The sequence below is a fragment of the Marmota marmota genome, unplaced genomic scaffold (assembly GCF_001458135.2).
Source record: "Marmota marmota marmota unplaced genomic scaffold, marMar, whole genome shotgun sequence".
Taxonomy (NCBI): Eukaryota; Metazoa; Chordata; class Mammalia; order Rodentia; family Sciuridae; genus Marmota; species Marmota marmota.
This window is the reverse complement of record NW_026000108.1, coordinates 48,590,850-48,600,465: the sequence shown is the minus strand read 5'-3', so window position 1 is coordinate 48,600,465 and position 9,616 is coordinate 48,590,850. Positions and strand designations below refer to the sequence as shown.

Sequence of the window (9,616 nt, the reverse complement as noted above, 5' to 3'; positions counted from 1 at the left end):
TCATGATTGTTATGTCATGCTGATGTATATTTAATTCCCTTCAGCAATATGAAATGTCTTTCTTTGTCCCTTCTGACTAACTTTGCTTGAAGTCCACTTTATTAGATATGAGGATGAAAACCCCTTCTTGTTTACATGATCCACATGAGTGATGTCAAGGTTGCTATTGAGATACGATTTGTATTCCTGGTCATTTTGGTTTATTCCTGGTTTTTAATTTGATTAATGTCTCCTTTGATTTACTATTCTTTTAGTATTATTACGCCCTTTGTTTGTTTTCACTTTTTTTTTCCCATTCCATCCTCATGTAATATTTTGTTGAGAATATTCTATTGGGCAGGGTTTCTACTTATTAGTTCTCTTAACTTTTGTTTATCATGCAAGGTTTTTATTTCATCTTCAAATAGGCAGCTTAATTTTGCTGTATATAAAATTCTTGGCTGACATCCATTTTCTTTCAGAGCTTGTTCCAGGACCATCTAACATTGAGGGTCTGATTTGAAAAATCAGCTGAGATTGAATTGGTTTTCTCCATATGTAATCTGATATTTTTCTATTGCAGTATTTAAATTCTATCCTTGTTTAGTATTTTAGTCATTCTCGTTAAAATGTGCTTTGGTGTAAATCTGTTGTAATTTTGTACATTTGGTACCCTGTACGCATCTTTTATTTGATTTTCCATTTCATTTTTTTCTAAATAGGGTGACTTTATTTCCACTTTTTTACAGTCGCTAGTATTGCATGTGATAAGAATTATTATCTCTAAAAACACAAAAATATTTCAAGAAAGCATGTTATAAGATAGTACATATAAACAATAGTTTGGCAGAATTTTATCAACTCTGGTAGTTCATACTCCCCCCCAAAATCCAAAATTTAAAAATGGGAGTTCATAACCCACTTGAATGAAAGTGTGAAATTTGATATGTCAAGAACTATGTAATGTTTTGAACAACCAACAATAAAAAATAAATAAAGAAAGAAAGAAAGAAAGAAAAGAAAATATGAAGATATTAAAAAAATAAAATAAAATTCAAAAATAACCATTAGCTTTATTTAACGTATGTTATACCTTAACATTTAAAATATCATGCTCTAGTTCAATATATCACCAACAACACTGTATACAAATAAAATATTACACAAAATATATTTAAGAAAATGTTTTGGTCTTTGATCTGAACAGTAAATAAAAACAGAAACACTTCTACACTGAGACAGGGAAGCGATCACTACTCAGAATAATAATTTTGCATAAGCAACATGTGAAAATATGGCAAGAATAGAATCCTGGAGTTTTAAACTGACAGACCAGGTAAGAAAAAGCCTACAACTTCAAACCTTTCACTTCCAAGTTCAAGTCACTATGCTTTCCTGATCCACAGTGAAAATTCATAAACCCATATGGTTGTCACAGGCAATCCAATTTCCAGTTGGCCATTATGAAAGCATAATCATTATTTTCAACAATATTAAAATCAGATCATTATTATGATACCACCTAGCAAACCAAACACAAGAAAAATTAAACTCACTCTCTCCTCATTATGACCATGAGACCACAAGAAGATAAACTGGATGTGTCACACATGATTCTCATTTTGTGAAATTAACTGACTAAATTAACACAAGAGAATACAGTTGGGGTGGCAGGAAATTTTGACTGAAGTCCATTTTGTAGATAATTTTAAAAATTCACCAAAATTTCATGAAAATAAATATAATCCCATTTCACAAAACCACTGAGTCATGAATAACAAAGTTGTGGTAGCCATTAGGTTCTAAACACCCAAATTACAGATAAATCCATCATGATAATGGAAGTAGGAATAATATATAGCAGAACAAAATAAAAATAACTTACAATGATCACATTCTAGGAACTTACAATTTCAGATGAGAAGGGAGGATAAATTAGAAAATAATGACCACTACCTAGTAGGAAAGTTCAGAACCAATCATCCCACCATGTTCTCCATTAAAATTATCATCATCTGCTTTCTCTAGTCACAAAAGTACCAAACTAAAGCATTTGGAGGGTCTCACATGGACACTATCTTTAAAGGTAATTCTGATGGTTTAACACAGAAATTACCCTAGTGCGAGAAAACAACATGGGAACTAGGGAAGATATGTCTTTCTATGTAAAATTTAGCCTGAATATATTTTAGCATTTTAAATGAGCACTTTGCAACTGAGACCAAATATCAATCATCTCTTGAGGTTTTCTACTATGTACTAACATCAGATCTACATAAGAACAGATGTTATTCTTGTTTTTCTCCTCAATATCAAATGTGCTGAAACCTTTGCGTTTCTCTGGAATGAGACCAAGTTTCTGAAGGCACATTCCAGTATAAACATCATCAATGGGGTAGAGATGGACCTGGTCATTTATGTTGTACAGCCTCAGAGCCAGGTGGCCAGAATAGGGGAATCCCCTTCCCCCTGCATAAAGAATGTAGACCCCAGAGAAAAACACCTCTGGGATGTAGTACTTCAGTTTCTTATTTCGATGAGGACCAGTATTGTGGATCACATCACCTATAAACAGATCTTTGGCTTTGTGCTTGGGAAAGCTATTCAAGTAATTCAGAATGTGATGAGTGTTCACAAAAACATCATCATCATCACCCTTAAAAACAAACTAAGTGTCTGGGCAGGAAGTGCTCACCTACCTGAGAAATAGCACTTCCTTTAGAGACAGGTTGAAGAAAGTGTCTCTATAGTTCTGCATAAGAATGTCTTGGTGCTTCTCACTCTCAAATTTCAGCATGTCAGAAAGGTCAGGGTGGTTGTCCTCTGGGGGAGTCTGGCCCAGCGAGAAGACGCATACCACTGTCTGGTTCCCCTGGTTGGTTTCTTTGCCCCAGGACTCCCAAATTGCTTGCCTTCTGGCGAAATGTGGAGTGAGGGACTTAATTGCCAGCAACAAGAAGGGCTTCTTTGCACTTTATTTGGTTGATCTGTAACCAGTGAATAATTTCAACATCTCAAATACAGGAGAAAGTCTTTAAATTTGTCTGGCAAATTATTAAAATCTGTCACAGCTGACATGACCCTCAGGTCAGGTTCACAATAATTCAGATGACTTATATTTGGCGACCCATATACATCCCCTGTCTGGTTGGCCAACATGCTCAAAATGGGATTGTACCTCTTGTTCAGCTCTTCTTGTTCTCTGTTCCAGTACGCCTGGGGAGGTAAGCTAGATATCTTCCAGAACTTTTCTTTGGGTTTTATTACTTCTCCATTTCCATTTTTTTTCTTGGCTGCTGCTTTTGGAGACTTCCACAATCAAATAAATGAAGGCATTTGCCATTATCATGATACCCAACAACTTTATTCTTTAACATGCAACACTCATTTCTCGTATCTTGTCCAGGAGCAGCTCCAGCTTGGCAGGATGGGGGCGGGAGATCTTGGCCTCATCCAGGTCCCAGCTGCTCTGTGCAGCTCAGCCCAGCAAAGGCCACTGCTCACGCTCCATGAGCCCATGAGCGTCGCCAGGGACTATTGGCCGTCAGACCCATTTCATTCTTTAGGTTTGAGAAATAGTCTGATATTTCTTTGTACAGATTGTGCATTTATTTTATTTGTATCTCCACAATTTTATATATCCCAATAAAATTTAAATTTGGTCTTTTCATCTTATTCCATTATTCTTGGAAGTTCTGTTCATGATTTCTTATCATTTTCTCTATGTGGTCAATTTTATTTTCAAGATTATATATTTTATTTTGTTTTCATTGCTTGAGGTTCTGTCTTCCAAGTGGTCTAGTTTGTTGGTGTTATTTTCCATTGGATTTTTCATTTGTTTTATTGATTCCTTCATTTTGTAGATTTCTGGTTGACTTCTTTCCAGAATCACTATTTCTTTATTAAAATGATCTTTCACCTCCTAAAATTTATCTTGTGTGTGTGTGTGTGTGTGTGTGTGTGTGTGTGGTGCTGGCAATCGAACCCAGGGCCTTGTGAATGCAAGGTAAGCACTCTACAAACTGAGTTATATCCCCAGCACCATCTCCTCCTAGAATTTATCTCTGATTTCATTTGTTACATCCTCCTTTATGTTGTAGATCAGTTTAACCAAGTTCATTCTGAATGCCTTCTCTGACATTTCTTCTACTGTACTGTTCTATTATTGCAGCATCTTGGTTTGTTTGGAGCACTTTATTTCCTTATTTTTTTAATGTTGTTTATGTACCTTCCCTTTTAGCTATGTGGATCTGAGGCAGTACAGTTTCTGCCCTGTAGACTTACAGTATCCCTGAAGGTTTCCAGTAACTCGCCTTTAAGTAGGAGATCAATATTAACAGCATCTAATACAAATAATATACAGCTTTAAACCAAATAGATCCTATTAAGATGCCTAACAGTTTTATCACAATACACAGAAATGATGTGTTTAATAATTATCTATAATATAAACAGTAACTTTGCAAAAGTGGCTTACAATTTCAAATGGTGGACAAAGAGAGAACAGAAGTGGTGTAGAATGTGGTGTTTATGAGGAAGGAGAAGAGAGGATAAAAAAATATTATAGGAGGAGTGAAAGAGGAATAAATTGGCTGTTAGCATAAGAAAAAGAATCCAAGGAAATAGATAAGTGAAAACAATTATAAATAAATAAATAAATATTTAAAAAAATTAAAGATAAAAGAACCATAACAAAATTGTAATATACTATTCAGACATATCATTCCTCAGTGAACTGAGACATATAAATTACTTGGTTTCAAAAATGATATAGATGTGAGAAAAAAGGAAAAAAAAAGATCTCCATGAAAAATTGAACTGTTGGAATTTCCCTTCTCAGCAGATAGGTAGAGTTGTCTGGAGTTTGATGGTAGCTCTCAGTATGGTGAGGGTTTCTAGGGTGAGAGGGTTAGACTTTGAAGCAGAACTCCTGGAGGTGTGGTAGAGCAATTGCTGGCCCATGTTGGAAGACTTCACCCCAGGAATCTCTTTTGTGTTCCACTCCTGTGGTTTAAGAGCCTGATCTTAGCTTCTTACTCTGCCTGTGAATCCCACAATTCCTGGTCTCTGATTTAGTGTCCAAACTTGATCTCTCCTGCCCCTGCCCTTTTGAATTTCTGGCCAGTCATCTCTCTTCCCAGGGGTCCTGAGGGCTGGGCACCTGACCCTGTGTGTCCGTCATGCAGAACTTTTCTGTATGGGTCAGGTTGGCCTAACAGAATGAATGTTGGGCAGGGTTTGGTGCTATAGAGGGGTTAGAAGACTGGGTGTTAGGGATCCAGAGGTCCCTGTTGGGTGCTGGGCTGATACTGCATCTGGCCATACCCTGATCAGTGGATGTGGAATTGGGGAAGGGGTTGGGGACCCCATCTATCCCCTCAAGCTTCATGACTCCCGGAGCTGGGGAAAGTCCAGCTTTCTCCAGCCTCTGCAACCTGTGTTTCCCCTGGTAAAAATGCTCCTAGATTCTGACTTTCCACTGGATTGCTAGGCTCAGATAGGCTCATGCAGACTTAGATGCAAATGGCCTCTTATAAGCTGCAATCCCAAATTGGCTCTTGGATTGCAAATAATATATAACTATCAAGATGTCTAACAGTTTTGTCACAATACACAGAAATGATGTATTTAATAATTATCTACAATATAAACATTAACTTTGCAAAAGTGGCTTACAATTTCAAATGGTGGACAAAGAGAGAACAGAAGTGGTGTAGAATGTGGTGTTTATGAGGAAGGAGAAGAGAGGATAAAAAAATATTATAGGAGGAGTGAAAGAGGAATAAATTGGCTGTTAGCATAAGAAAAAGAATCCAAGGAAATAGATAAGTGAAAACAATTATAAAATAAATAAATAAATATTTTAAAAAATTAAAGATAAAAGAACCATAACAAAACTGTAATATACTATTCAGACATATCATTCCTCAGTGAACTGAGACATATAAATTACTTAGTTTCAAAAATGATATAGATGTGAGAAAAAAGGAAAAAAAAAGATCTATATATATATGACTAATGAGTCAAGCTCAAGCAGTCCACGGTTTGGCGTTTGGCTAGGACAGACTGACCCTCCAGTTTCCCGATTTTTCACTCTAAGCCTCAGGAAGATGTGATATGCCCTCTGTTTGTGTTCCCAGTAGCCTAGCTAAGAGAAATGCTGTCTTGCAATATTCTGCCATTTTTCTCCTCTTGCCAAATGTTATTATAGGTAGTGTTTCTTGCAATATATACAATATACAAATAGAAGACATTTATGTTTTTTCTACATAAATCATCACTATTAAGTCTAAAATAGGTCAAAAGACCTATTAATAGTAGGTCAGATTGGCAAAATATCAATTCTTTAGAATGGAAGAACAGGCTGACTGATTTGTCTTAAAATATTAGCATTAAAATTAGGTTTGGATGAATTAAGTTCAATAAAAATTGTCTTTCTGTCTTTTTTACTTATTTAGATGAAAGTATACCACACATCAATTGCAGAAGTTACTTTTTTCTAGCCATTTCAATTTGAGTCTATATTTCATTCAAAAAAGAATAAATTATTCCAGTAAATATTCTTGTCAGTCAGAATCAGGAAATACTCTGTTCAGAAATGTCAGTTTTCCTGAATATATTTAGAATAGAGTTAGAAGTAGCAACAAAAGTTTTAAATGCCTGTCATCTGCTATGACAAGTTAAATCTTCAGTATTTCACATTACAAAATAAAGTCTGAAATTCACTTGCACATTCTACAGTAGGTAGAAAAAACAGAGGTAACAATAGTCTTCTGATGGATAACAAAGGATGAACTGCAATCACAAATAATTAAATAGATTATTTCTGTTTTGTTCCTCAGTGGGCGGGGGGGGGGGGGCACAAAGAATACACTTCCTAGTTAGATGTTAGCAACTCATGAATTTTCAGCACTGACTTTAATGGGATGATTTGACATGTTTATTGGGTTGACTAGGTTGACATTTTTGATATTGACTTATGTTTTCAGTAATAACAAATATACTTTAAAATCAGGAAAGAATAGAGAGGAGGAAAAGGGGTAAGGTAACACTGGGAAATGATGCTGACCAAATTATATTTTTATATTGGGTACATGTATGAATATGTAACAATGAATCCCAAATCATTCACAACTATAAAGGCACCTATATAAATATGAAAAGAATCAGAAGTTTTGTACACTCTATTTTCTAATATTTGATATTTTAATATGTTTAAATGGGTTTTCACATTTTTAGACAAGTATAATAAATCTATAATTATACCTAATTACACAATTATTTTCTCAAATATCTAATGCTCTCAGAAGGATTTTCTCCTCCTCCTCCTCCTCCTCCTCCTTCTTCTTCCTTTTCCAGGTTGATTTATACATCATTGTTTGTATATAATAAGTTTGCTTTGCTTATTCTATTTATCTGCTTGCAGACACTTTGGTGGATTTCATCTCTGGCTCTTGTGCATAGTGGTGCATAAAAGTGGGAATACAAATATTTCTACAAGATCCTGACTCAGTTATTTTGATGTATAAGTAGAAGTGGAATTGCTGGATCATATGATAGTTTTATGTTTAAATTTCTGAATAATTTCTATGCTGTTTTCTACAGCTGCTGCACCATTTACATTTTATCCTTCAGTGCACAAGCATTCCACATCTTTGTCAAGACTCATTGTTTTCTGTGTTTAATAATGGCCATCCTCCCAGGTATGAGGTAAAATCTCCCTATAGTTTTGATTTTTATTTCCCTGATAATTCTAATGTGCATAACTTCAAGAATTTTAGTGATTTTGATTTATACATTTTCCCAGGGAATACTTGTAATCATACTCTGATGTGTGGAACTATATTTTTCATTTCATAATAGAATGATGGAAACTTATAAAGGTACACAGCTTGCCAAAACTACAGTTAATAAATGAAGGAAACACAGTAAAATATTTAGGAGTCTTAATCTAAAGTTAGTATTTTTAAACAGTATGTTGTACAATTTATAAGGTATAATATAAAATCCTGGCTCCCTGTGTATAGAGTTATTTTTTCTTGTAGTTATAGGTTCAAGTAACTGGCTCATTTTATGTTCAAAAAAATTTCAAAAACTATGAGCTATATTAAGGTACTCTTGCTAGGGCTGATGTCCCCATTACATTACTTCTTAGAAACGTACAGAATATTTTTTTAAATAACCTGTTTTGAGGTGAATTGTGTCTGTTAACCTGGGTTTTACATTTGAAAACTGCCTCAACTCATCTGGTTCAAAATTATAGTAAACATTTTTTTTTTTTTTAAGTTGGAGACCTTTAGTCTAAACCAAGTATGATGGTTAAGCACCTCCACCTTATCTTCTTGTGAGATTCAAATGGCTATAGAACAGTGGGGAAAAGACATCTTAGAACTATCTTTTATCAATAAAGTCTCTCAAGTGGTTGCTTCAGTTAACAATAATCATTTAAACAATATATAAGTCTCATTCTTTTAGGTAGAAAATTGAAATATGTGGTCTCTGATATACCTTCCAATTTGCAATCTTTACAAACATGATCATATTTCATACATACAAACAAAACCCTTCCTACACCCACATTGCATTAAGAACTAATATCTTGTAACCAGGAACTATTACATAATAGAGTACATTTCCTTGGAAACAGTCACATATGTATCCAAAAATATGCTATAATCAAACAAATGATTCACAAGCCAGCTTCTGGATCCTTAATGATCACTTTACTATTAATGGAGGAGAATAATCCTTATGTTACAGACTCACTAGTCTGAAAAATAAGGGAAGTCAATATTTATTAGAAAATAAAAGAACCATACCAAAAGATACTTCTAAATAACTTCAAATAAATTATTACCTTACAGTTAAAAAAAAAAACTTCCACATAAGTTCCATTGTACACAAAATAATTGTAACACATTATTAACTCAGAAAATCTTTTTTTAATACCCTGAAAGTAATACAAGGAAATGTTTTTATTGTGCTACTTCTTTTTCTAGTTCTGATACTCTCAATATATACTATTACTGACATAAACTCAAGAATTCAAGATTAAAGGCAGCTAATTGCTTCACAATATTGTATATAGAAAGAAAGACCAAGTAGATCTGAACTTTCAAAAAAATATAAAATAGAATGTGTAACAAAATTATTTTGGGAAAATTGATATTTTTTTCTTTATACTAGAAATACCAAAAAAATCGTTCCACATTATTTTCCTTTCTTCTCCAATTGCATGTTTAATTAAAATGCCTTCCAACAATATGTATGGGCAAAACTCTAAGACATAGGTACATAAACGCTCTCTTCCTAAGTTTGATGTTTAGTGACCAGACAAGTATGATATTGGTCTCTGATCACGTGAAGTCAGTGAATAAAACAGATATAATTAACAAGGCTTAAGCCAAGATGACCCAGCAAAAATGTGCCATTAACTAAGCTATAAGTCTCCCTTCTTCCAAAAAGGAAAAAAGAAAACAAAAGAAAAGAAAGAAGAAAGTCCTCTTAAGCATACAAGATTTCAGGGAACTTCCAATATTCATCTCTGGGGCACATAGGGATGAAGTGAGCCATCTGAAAAGGCTGGAGTGGTCCAAATGATAACAGCTGTCCAAATATCAGGAGAAATAACCTATCT

General features: G+C 34.3%; 1 pseudogene; it reads right to left on the bottom strand.

The window, feature by feature from the left end:
• Positions 1-1,651: 1,651 nt before the first annotated feature.
• LOC107139046 lies at positions 1,652-3,508 on the bottom strand (annotated as a pseudogene).
• Between the last annotated feature and the right edge of the window lie 6,108 nt (positions 3,509-9,616).